The 12,308-nt window shown below is 44.8% G+C and overlaps 1 non-coding gene across 1 annotated transcript; it reads left to right on the forward strand.

Moving 5' to 3' along the window:
• Positions 1-3,840: 3,840 nt before the first annotated feature.
• TRNAA-UGC (transfer RNA alanine (anticodon UGC)) lies at positions 3,841-3,915 on the forward strand. Its single transcript has one exon. It is a non-coding gene; the product is annotated as a tRNA-Ala (tRNA).
• Positions 3,916-12,308: the final 8,393 nt, after the last annotated feature.

Raw genomic sequence — 12,308 nt, forward strand, 5'->3', positions numbered from 1 at the left:
TTCCATTGTATGTGTGTGTGTGTGTGTGTCCATTCATCTGTCAATGGGCATTTAGGTTGCCTTCATATCTTGGCTATTGTGAATAAGGCTGCTATGAACATAGAGGGTGTATGTATCTTTATAAATGATAATTTTGTCTGGATATATGCCTAGAAGAAAGGTTGCTGGATCTTATGGTCACTGTGTATTTAGGTTTTTTGAGGAACTTGCATACTGTTCTCCATAATGGCTCCATCAATTTACATTCCCTGTGTACATTAAGCAGTAACTCCCCGTTCTCTCCTTCCCCAGTCCCTAGGGAAGTTCTGCTTTCTGTCTCCATGAATTTGATTTCTCTAGGTAGCTTCTTTAAGTGGAATCATTCAGTATTTGTCTTTTTGTGACTTAGTTAGCATAATACCTCCAAGGTTCATCCATGCTTATTTCAGAATTTCCTTCCTTTTTAAAGCTGAATGATATTCTGTTGCATATCTATATCCCATTTTATTTATTCATTTATCTTTTGATAGGCATTTGGGTTGCTTTTAGCTATTGTGAATGCTGCTGCTTATGAATGCATGTTACAGTTATCTCCTCAAGGTCCTCTTTAAATTCTTTTTGGTATATACCCAGAAGTAGAATTGCTGAATTTTATGGTAATTCTTTTTAATGTTTATGGAAGCTTCCATACTGTTTTTCATAGCAGCTATACCATCTTACATTCTTATCAACAGTGCACAGGGATCATATTTCTTCACATCCTGCCAACAATTGTCATTGTCTATTTTTTGTAGTAGCAATACTCGTGGGTATGAGATGGTTTCATTGTGCATTTCCCTGATGTCAGTTTCTTTTTCTTGACTTGATCCCTTATCTTCAATCCTGCTCTCTTGCTATAGCTCTTAACAAGTCTGTCAGTTTCTTGAAGGTTTTTGTTTCCCAAATGTGCCAAAGCATTTTTTATTGGCTCTCTACAGGTTCTGGAGGCCAAAGACTTTTCTGACAGCATGTTATAAAGTTTCATTTAGGCAGTCAGTTTCTACATGAAGCAGTAGAATAGCTGATTCAGGAGAGTGAAGGTGAGAAAGCCGATTCAGTTGGGCTCTAGAATGTCTGCTCCTCAGAGATACCGTTGAAGTAGGTTTGCCTTCTTATAACAAACATTTGTTAAGATTTTAGTTATTGCTTTTTATAATGTTGGCAAATTTTGGCATGTTCCAAGAGGCTCTGAGTGACTGAAGTGTGGGTGGTGGTCTTCAAAACCTTCCATCTCTCATGGGCTTCCCTGATGCCTCAGCAGGTAAAGAATCTGCCTGCCGTACAGGAGACACAGGTTTGATTCTGAATCAGAAAGATCCCCTGGAGAAGGAAATGGCAACCTACTCCAGTGTTCTTGCCTAAAAAATCCCATTGACAGAGGAGATTGGCTGGCTAAAGCCCATAGAGTCTGATATGACTGAATATGAGCGTGCACACACACACACACACACAGACACACACAAATGTATTATGAAGGAAGGTGTCCTGTGAACATCTAAGGGAAATCACTCCAGGAAGGGTGCACGGTAAGTGCAAAACCCTAAGGCAGGAACTTGCTTGGAGTCCCCTGACCACAGCAAGGAGGCTAGTGGAGCTGGAGCACTGCTGAGAGAGGGGTGGGAATAGAGGTGGTAACCATGGTGATTAAAGGGGCTCTTCCTTTCCTAGGGCTGCCATAGCAAGTACCACAAACTGAGTGGCTTAAAACAATGAAGATGTGCTGTCTCATAGTTCTGGAGGTTAGATGGTCAAAAGCAAGATGTTGGCAGAGTGGGTTCCTTCCAGAGACTGTGAGGGGGAGTCCATCCCATGCTTTTCACCTAGCTTCTGGTGGCTGTGGGCAATCCTCAGCATTCCTTGGCTTGTGGATACATCACTCCTGTGTGTGCCTCTGTCTCCACGTGTGTGGCATGCTCCCTGTGCATGTCTGTGCCCTAATTTCTCTCTTCTTATGCAAACACCAGTCATACTGGGTTAAGGGCCCTCCCTACTCCAATATGACCTCATCTTAAGTAATTACATCAGTAGCCTCCCTATGTCCCCAAATAAGGGCATGTTCTGAGGTACTGGGGTTTGGGCTTCAACAAATCTTTTTGGGAAACACAGTTCAACCAATAACAAAGGCAAAACTTTGCTGAACTAGGGAGTTTAAAAAATGCATTATTTTAACCATAAAAGAGCAGAGCCCTCATACTGGATAGAGGTCCAGAGACCATACAACTGCAGCTTCCCTGGAGCCTAGAAGTTTAAGGGTCTGGGAACCCGAGTGATCAATGAAACCAGGCAAGCCCACAGACCCCTACTATATGAGTCACGGAAAGGGGGCGGGGATGGTCCACTGTTCCAACACGTACCAGAGCCTATTCTTTAACCGGTGGGCTGAAGTGTGGCATGGTAGAGTAGATGTCAGGAGCAAGGACTGCCTAGGTTCAAATTCAAGTGCTATGTGATCTTAGGCAAGTTACTTTTCCTCTTTGTTTCTTGGTTTCTTTATCTGAAAATTGAGGAAACAATGTAATCTGTCTCAAAGAGTTATCATGAGGATTATGTCTGTCAACCCAGGAGAAGAGCTTAGAACCTTAGTGGGGTGCCTGGCCCCTCATCACTGGCCCCCACAGGTTAGTAGATATTGTTCCTGGCTGGGGCCAGGAGTTAGTCCTTCTCAGATGCTCCTTTCCAAGTGGGAAGATGGTTAATTCAAATGGAAGTTGAAAAGAGGTTAATGAAGACGGAGATGCTATTTTCAGAGGCTTGGGCAGAGTGAAGGGAACCAACAGAGGATTATGAAACACCCGGGGACCAGCAAGAGCAGGATGCTGGAAGAGGGGAGAGGGGGTTTGTGAATATGAGTGTGGAAGGGACTGAGGCCGCCTTACAGGTGCCGTAGCCATGGGGAGAGGAAGTAGTTCTGCCAAATCAAGGCTGGCAGGGAGGGAGTGAAGGAGCAGCACCTTCTGCCTTCCTCTCCTCCAGCTTCCCATTCTCTGCTGGTAATTTCCCATTCCTCTGCTGGTGATTTCCTTTTCCTGTTGGTGATTTCCCAGCACTCATTTTCCCCTGACTGAACCCAATTGGAAGTCAAAGGACAGAGGAACCCAGCAGATTCCAGGTCCTAGAAAGACAGAGGATGGATCTAGGGTAAATACAGAATAAACAACCCTTCTACCCAACAAAGGGGCTTCCCAGGTGGCACCAGTAGTAAAGAATCCACCTGCAATGCAGGAGATGCAAGAAATAAGCGCTAAATCCCAGGGTCAGGAAGATCCCCTGGAGGAGGAAATGGCAGTCCACTTCAGTATTCTTACCTGGAGAATTCCGTGGACAGAGGAGCCTGGCGGGCTACAGCCTATAGGGTCGCAAAAAGTCAGAGTGAGTACACACACACACACATCCCCCACAAAGACTTTCTTACTGGGGATCCAGGGCAACGTATTGAAAGTGGTGTATGTTCCCTGAGCCACCTCAATTGGGAAGGGAGGATGTCACAGCTGGAGCTCACCCCAAATTTCATGTACTCCCTATGGAGCAGCTCAGGGTCTCCTGACTACTTTGGGCCAGTGGACTGGCAGCAGAGGGGATGTGTCACATTCTGGCCCAAGCAGTTAGGAGCCAGTGGGACTCCTCCATCTCTCTCTCCCTCTCACACAGAGAGACTGTGGAGGCCACAGTTTCAAGACAGTGCAGCTTCAAGATGGAAGAGGAATGACCAGCCTGCATCAGATTTAGCCTAAGTAAGAAGAAACCCTTTCCTGGGGTAAGCCTGTGAGATTTGGGGATGGAGTATAACCTATCAATCCCAACATGCAGGAGAAGATGAGGATTGCCCTGATGGTCCAGTGGCTAAGACTCTGCGCTTGCAATGCAGGGGGCCCAAGTTCGATCCTTGGTCAGGGAGCTATATCCCACATGTTGCAACTAAGAGTTTGTGTGCCACAACTAACACCTGGAGCACCCAGATAAATAAACGTTAAAAGAAAAAAAAGGAGGAGGTTCCCTGGGGAGTGGAGAAAATGTCCCTGATGAGACTTGGAAATATGCTGGAAAGAATTTAAAAGAAAAAAATCACCCCACCCACCTCTATCCCAGAAGGCCCCTGGACATAGACTGTTTTCTGAAATGTGTCCTCCGAGTGAGTGGGCCTCAAGAAGGAGCGCCTGGGGCAAGGAGTAGGGGGACTGAAGGTGCGAAGTGGGGATGGGGAGCAATAAACCAGGGTCTCAAGTTTCCTGGGTGGGGAGGTTAGAAGTAGGAGCGGGGAGGGGTACTTCCCTGGAGTCCTCAGCCTGTCAAAGGCTCTAATTAGAAACAACGCTTTTCAACAATGAAGCATTTTTTCCTTTAAGGAGCTGAGGTGCTGAGGTAAATATCATACCCTTTGAAGATCTGTTTGTGCCATGAACATCAAAGGGTAAGGAGGGTCCCTCTCTGAAATTTAAATGTAAGGCTTTACCTCTCAACAGCTTGCCGCTGTTTCAAATTAATGCCTAGAACATCACAGGATTCACAGAGGAAGCAGGAGGCCAGATGCATGAGCTGTGCCCAGAGGGAGCAGGCGGCCAGGGCAAGTCCGGGGGTGAGCACCCACACGGGCCAGCAATAGGACAGCTGGGCCCATGTCTGGTCAGAGCCCGGAGTCTAGGGGGATCTGGGGGTCGGTGGCAGGGCTCCTGGCCCTGGAAGCCCCACACAGAGAGATTCAAACCCAGAGACAGAGGTCTGTCAGCAGGACCTGTCAGCTCAGTCAGCCTTGGCCTGGGTCTTAGGGCCGAGAACTTGGTTGGGGACCTCACAGGACCCTGACATGGGCAGCTGGTGATGTCAACATGGAGAAAGTGAGGTGAGGCTGAGAGAAGGCACCAGGAGAGGGCAATTCTCAACCGAGTGTGGGAGCTGGGTCAGATCCCTCCTAGCAGGGAAATGCGAGGCTCAGCTAGCACATCCCCCAGACTCCTACTGAGATGTTGAGTGCATGGCCATTGCCCCACACAACCATCAGAACCAGGGTACTGATGCGGAAAAGGTGGGAAGCATAAAAGATGCTAATGCTTAGGCCACACCCCAAACCACTTCAGTCAGAGTCCTGGTGGCAGCCAGGTATGTATAAAGCATCCCAGTGATTCTCAAGTGCAGTCAGGCTATGTGAGGCCAGGGGTTCTCAGTGTGTGGCCCCCAGGCCAGCAGCAGCACCTACAAATTTGTTGAGAATGCAGATTCTCAGGCCCTGCCCTATTGCATCACAAACTCTGGGGGTGGGACCTGGTGAGCTGTTTCAGTGATACCTCCAGGTGATTCTCATGGACACTGAAGTTGGAGAACCGCAGCATTTTGGAGGCAGAAAGAATCACCTGTCTGTCTGTCTCTCCCCTGCGCAGACCGACTCTCCCTCTGCAGCAATAATCATAGTAGCAGATGCTGTGTTCTGGCCACAGAGAGCTCTGATGGTCCCATCCACTCTCTGAGGCAGGGGCTTTATTTCTCTCCAACATAATCTGGAAATAGCCCGGCAAGTGATGATGCAAAGAAAGGAGGGGCAGACAGCTGTGTTGTGTGTTAGTAGGCTCTGTCTTCTCCTCGAGCCCTTGTGGTCTCTAAAGAGCAGCATCACTCTGGCAGGTTCTGGGTGGGTTGCTAAGGAAGGCTAAACTGCTCTGCTTCTCCTCAATGGGCTGTGCCTTTGAAAGAGACCCAGCTGTTCCATTTCTGCTCAGCTTCAATTTCCCTCCCAGCCGGGTAGCTCCCCTGCCTGATTTGGAGCAGATGATCTGGGAGCTGCAGACTCTGCACCCCTTCTCGGGACTGAAGGCCCCCTCTGCCCTGATCAGAGAGATACAGAAGGAAGTGCTAAGGAGTACAGCAAGGCCTGGGAAACTGCCTGCCTTGGTCTTCCCACGCCAAATCCACAGTGAGGCAGGGAAAGGTAGCCGAGGAGAAGGGAGTATGAATCCATTCTCTCCAGAAACTTCTATCAGCACTATATGAGTCAGGGTTCTCTGGAGAAACAGAACCAAGAGGAGGTTTTATATGTATAAGATGTTCTGAAAGAATAATACATAGGAGCAGAGGAAAGTGAAGAAGAGAAACAGAGCTCCAATAACATTGGAATTCCTGATGCCAGGAACCTTTCAGCTCTCCCCTTCTTGTGATTTTCTTATAAGAGCAATCCAATTCCAGCAGTTTGCTTGATATGTGTATATTAGATTTCTGTTGTCAGCATCTCAAAAGGCTTGAGTTATACAAGGAAGGAACTGGATGCAGTGGGGGCAGGGCAGGCAAGGCCCCCAGGCCCACCATGCAAGGAGTCACCAGGCTCCTGCAAGAGCACAGCTGGCATCAGAAGTGAGCTCCTTCTCACATCTAGTGCCCTTGCCCTTCTTTTCCCTCGTTCATCCTAGCTCTGGATAGTAATCCCAGTATTTGGCCACAAATGGAAGTTTTGACTTTGGAGACTCAAAATATAATTGCTCACTGACTCCTTTGTTTGTTCATTTATTAAACAAACAGTGATTGGAAGCCTATTGGGTGCCTAATGTTGTGATCAGCGCTGGAAGGGGCAGCAGATGAAGCTTTGTCCCTGTGGGGCTGACTGTCAGGCCAGAAAGACAAATGCTAAGAAAGCAATAACTTGACTTATGAGTCTTGGAGAAGCCAAATATGGGTGTGTCCGTGTATGTAGCTGCAGGATCTGGAGCAGAGGCTTTAACTGAAGACTAAAGATGAATACCATTCAGATTGCAGAGAGAAAGAGAGAGAGAATGAATATATTAGAGAAGGGAACATCATCCCAGGTAGAGAGCAGCATATGCTCAAACACTATCATATCTGTTCGATAAATGCTTGTTCAAAGTCATCAGGGATTATGGAGATAAACTTACCATCCTACCCTCAAGGAATCAACCCTAACAGGGAAGGAACCAGACAAGTTAGGGGACTGTGACCACACAAAGCAATGCACTCCATAGGGTATAGAGCAGGATGTTCAATTCAACCAGAGTGGATAAAGAAAGGCTTCCAGGAGGGGTGCTGCCTGCCTGAGCTGGATTTTGAAAGACAAGTAGACATTTGCCAGTCAAAGAAGCAATCAGAGCAAGCCAGGAAGAGAGATCAGCCAGGGAAAAGCAGAGAGGTAAGGGAACACAGGATGATGCTTCAGATGATTATTAGATGCCCAGGTTAGCCCATGTAACTTAATACAGACCTGAAATACTATGCAGTTACAAAGAATAACAGTAGAAATAATTTCATAGTGGAGTAGCATCCTTAGCATCTTTCATTGAGTCCCACGCACCAATTTTTCTTCCAGGATGAGAACAGATAGTTATTTCTCCAGTGGAACACAGGATGAAACAGTTGGCTTACATCTGAGGATTTGTGCTGCATGAAAAAAAAAAAAAATGTCTTTAAACTAGAATGAAATTCAGGGCACCGAGGTGTTTTCACCATTAGTCTAAGAAGCAGAAGGAATTGAGGTGGACCAACAGATCTCCAGATTTATGTCTCATAGTTACCATTCTCTCTGGGGCAAGGCTAACTGAGAAGAAAGGCAGGCAATTGTCTACACATTTAAATTATTGTTCTCTCTTTCTTTCTCTTCTCTTTGTCCACCTAGGTATGAAAATTACATATGATGCAATTTTACTATTTGCAGAAAGTGGTAGTCACTTAATTGTGTCTGACTCTTAGCAACACATGAACTGTAGCCTGCCAGGCTCCTCTGTCCATGGAGTTCATCAGGCAAGAATACTGAAGTGGGTAGCCATTCCCTTCTCCAGGGATCAAACCCAGGTCTCTTGCATTGCAGGCAGATTTTTACCATCTGAGCCATCAAGGAAGCTCTTTGCAAGCGGCACACATAACCTCTTAGAAGAATACATGCTGGAACCAGAATGCCAGTTCCACTTTCTGTGTATCCTTGAGCAAGGATACTCTGCTTTACTTCTCTTTTCCTCAGTCTCCTCATCTGTAAAACAGGAATAATAAATGAGAAACAAATGAGTCAACAAACATAAAGTGCTTTAGCACGTGATTGCACATAGGAAACTTTTTTAAATAAGATCCTTCGTCATTGTTTTCATCCGTCTGTTATTTTAATGTGGACCATTTGTTTTTTCAAGTCTTTATTAAATTTGTTTCAATATTACTTCTACTTTATATTTTGGTTTTTGGCCATGAGGCATGTGGGATCTTAACTTCCCGACCAGGGATCAAACACACACCCCCTGCATTGGGGAGGCAAAGTCTTAGCCACTGGACCCCCAGGGAAGTCCCTTCATTTGTCTGTTATTTTAAATAGTAGTACTCTTGCCTGGAAAATCCCATGGATGGAGGAGCCTGGTAGGCTGCAGTCCATGGGGTCGCACAGAGTTGCACACAACTGAAGTGACTTAGCAGCAGCAGCAGCAGAGTAGCAGAATTCCCACTTACAGACACGTTTCTCTGTTTCTGGGGGAGAGGCAGGAGAGAGCCCGTTTTTGCCCACAGAAGTCATTGTTGAAGGGCTGATGGAGGAGGAAGATAGGAGACCAAGCCTGGGTCGGGGTTTGAGAAGTTGGGGGGTAGATTTGAGGCCTATGGAACCCCAGAATGAGAACTCATCCCCATGCCACCTCTGGATCAGAGCTCCACTAGAGATCAAGTATGTTTCATTCTTTGATGTGGGTAGTAAGGGGCGGATAAGGTCAGTTGGCCGAGGTACTCCCAGCTTCTCTTTATTTGGCCCATATCTGGGGCAGCTTTGCCCAGAACAAAACACTTTGTCAGGCCTGGCCAGAGGTAACCCCATGGGAGGTGGGTTTGTCTTTGATGTGTAACTCATTCCCCAACCGTCTCCAATATCCAGTTTGTTCGGTCTTAGCCCCTCAAGTCTAGGATCTTTGTCCCATGAACTCAGCTGTGGCTCCCTCTAACCTGTTCCTCCTTCGCCCAGCCCATCAAGACCCCAGGCCAAATCCTTACTCCCTGCTCAGACCCTTCAGCCTGAAGTCTTGCTACTCAAGTGGACTTCAGCAGCTTTGACACCACCTGGAAGCTTGTTCAAAATGCAGAATCCTATTGAATGAAATCTGAATTTAATAATAAATAAGACCCCCATGTAACATTATTTGCATGATGTTTGAGAGACACTGACTTAAACCTACAAGATGGATTCCTCTTCTGACCTCTTTCCCATGGTCATTTCCAACCATCTGAAAACTGGCCTCACCAGCTGTGCCCAGAGAATTATCACCTTCTTACTATTGTGCTGGAGTTCATCTCACACTTTCAGCCTCTCCATCTGCTATACATCAGCTGTCCTCTTTCTGCCCTACCAGTCTTGAGAGCACACCCCATTTCCCTTGAATTTCCCATGGCAGCACACAGAACCTCTACTGAAGCCCTGGGCTATTATACTGTGGCACAGCAAAGAATAATAATATTATTGTTATACTTTGAAACGGGGGCTCCCAACCTCCAGGATCTAATGCCTATAGATCTGAGGTGGAGCTGATGTAATAATAATAGATAAAGTGCACGATAAATGTAACATGCTTGAATCATCCCAAACTCTCCCCTGATCCCTGTCCCAGTCCGTGGAAAAGTTGTCTTCCATGAAACTCGTTCCTGGTGCCAAAAAGGCTGGGGACTGCTGCTTTAAAATGTATTTTTAATTAAAGCATCACATCAAAGTTTAAAAAGTCAATGAAAACTAAAAAATACTAAAACACAGTAATGCCTTGTTCTCCTCCATCCCTGCTTTCCTTCAGAAAGTCAACCATTCTAGGTGTTTTTCAGGTAAAACTTCCATGGGCTTCTCGGGTAGCTCAGTGGTAAAGAATCTGCTGCCAATGCAGGAGACACAAGTTTGATCCCTGGGTTGGGAAGATCCTCTGGGGAAGGAAATAGAAACCCACTCCAGTATTCTTGCCTGGGAAATCCCATGGACAGAGGAGCCTGGTGGGCTACAGTCCATGGGGTCTCAAAAGATTTGGACACAACTGAGCAGCTAAGCAACAATAAGCTTCCATAGACCTCCATTTCTTAATTCAAACATTTTAAAACTTTCCTTCTTGGCTTCCTATTTTGGTACATGATGTTTTAAAAATCCATCCCTTCATCCATTTCCCGAATATAATTTTAACACAATCTTTGGTCAAACCAATATTTGGTGTTTCAATACTCAAGGTTGCCTTACAATCAGGAAACATGTCTTTCTGTTTGGGCAAATATTCTCATGTTATTTCTTTAACAGTTTCATCCTTTGCACTGTATTCTCTATTTTCTTCATCTCCAGAGTGTTCATTCACTCATCTTATTATTTTTATATCAATCTTACCCATTGCAGAGATATCCAGTGTTTCAGATTATATATTCACTTTTGTGTAACTTTTAATTTTTCTGCAGTTAATTGCATCATTTGATCACTTTTCTTTGAACCTATGACTAAGTTTCCCACATCATATCTTAGCTCTGTATGTTCTTTCCACACAATCTTCCACTTGGTTATAGTGATCAGATAATGTATTGTCATTTCCCACCAGTCTTAGGTTGGGCTGCTATAACATATTACCATAAACTTGGTGGCTTAATAGGGCTTCCCAGGTAGCACAATGGTAAAAAATCTGCCTGCCAATGCAGGTGATGAAAGATACTTAGGTTCGATCCCTGGGTTGGGAAGATCCCCTGGAGTAGGAAATGGCAACCCATTCCAGTATTCTTGCCTGAACAATTTCATGGACAGAGGAGCCTGGCAGGCTACAGCCCATGGGGTGGTAAAGAGTAGGGCATGACTGAACGACTGAGCACACGCACAATAAGTGCTGGCTTAAACAATGAACATTTATCATAGCTCTGGCAGCTGGGAAGTCCATGATCAGGGCACCAGCAGACCTAGGTCTGGTGAGATCTTTCTTCCTATTTTGCAGATGGCTATCTTCTTGTATCTGCATATGGCAGAAAACAGAGAGAAGAAAGTAAATAATCATGTTTCCTTAAAAGGGCACTAACCCCACTCATGGGGCTTCATTCTCATGACTTAATCACTTTGCAGAGGCTTTACCTCCAACTGTCATTAGAGTGGGGCTTAGGATTCCAACAGATGAATTTTGGGGGGACAAACATTCAGCCCCTTCAAATATTCTCTACTTTCCAACTGCCCAACTGTAAATCTGGGATCTTTCTGTACCACCCTTCCATCAGTTCCTTTTAAGTCTCTCCTGTGAATCTCATTTCCTGATTTTCCTCTTTTTTTGTTTACTTTCTCATTTCAACTAAGAAATATCTTCCAGTAATTTCCTGATACAAGATACATTGAGATAAATTTTTTGAGACTTTGGATGTTTGAAACTGTCTTTATTTACACATGTCCACACATAATGGTTTGGCTAGGTACAGAAATCTAGGTTGCAAATTATTTTTTTTCCTCACAATTCTGAAGACATGCTCTACTGTGTTTAAGTTTCTAGTGTTGCTGTCCAATGCTATCTTTAGTCCTTATTTTTGGGGTATGACTTTTTCCCCTTTCATCTCTCAAGAAGCTTTTAGTGTTTTTTCAGTGTTTTGCCATTTCACAAAGATGTATTTTTATTCACTGTGTTGGGCATTCCAAGGGTCTTTTTAATCAGGAAGCATATTAGTTTAGGGAATGCACTTCCATTTGGAAAACTTCTTGTATAATTTCTTTAGTAATTGTCACTATACTGTATTAACTATTTCCTCTTGATCTGGAATTCTCATTCTTTGGAAGATGATCCTTCTAGGTGAGTTTCCTAATTTTTAAAACTTTTTTATTCAACTCATCATCTTACCTTTTTCCTACTTTCTGATAAATATATTTCACCTTCTCTTACAATTTTAAAGATTAGTATTATATTTTGGCTTTCATATTTTTCATTTCCTAGAGCTCCTTTTATACTTTTTCCTCTAAATATTCTGATGATACTTGACTACTTGTTTTTACTTAAGACTGAAAATCTCTAAGCTGATCGGAAGCTCAAAACTGACTAGAATCTCTGAAATGAGGCGAGTGTGCTTGTCTATTGGGTTCAACTCATGGGTGGTTTAAGGGGAGGGGATACCTGATTATTTCCTAGAGAATTCCTAATGTCAGTATCTGTAGACCTGTTCTGAAGACCAGCAAGAAAGAGGGCTGAGGATATCACCATTCAGATTTTCACTTTGTCCCTGTTTTTAGCATCTCAGCCCCACTCACCCTCCTCTCTGCGTGTCCTTGAATCCAGGGCTTCACAGAGTAATTTATTTTCTAGAATTTACATCTCATGTCTCCACTGGAGGAAAGGTTGAAGGTGATTTCTTCG

This window comes from Bos indicus, chromosome 6 (assembly GCF_029378745.1).
Source record: "Bos indicus isolate NIAB-ARS_2022 breed Sahiwal x Tharparkar chromosome 6, NIAB-ARS_B.indTharparkar_mat_pri_1.0, whole genome shotgun sequence".
Classification (NCBI taxonomy): domain Eukaryota; kingdom Metazoa; phylum Chordata; class Mammalia; order Artiodactyla; family Bovidae; genus Bos; species Bos indicus.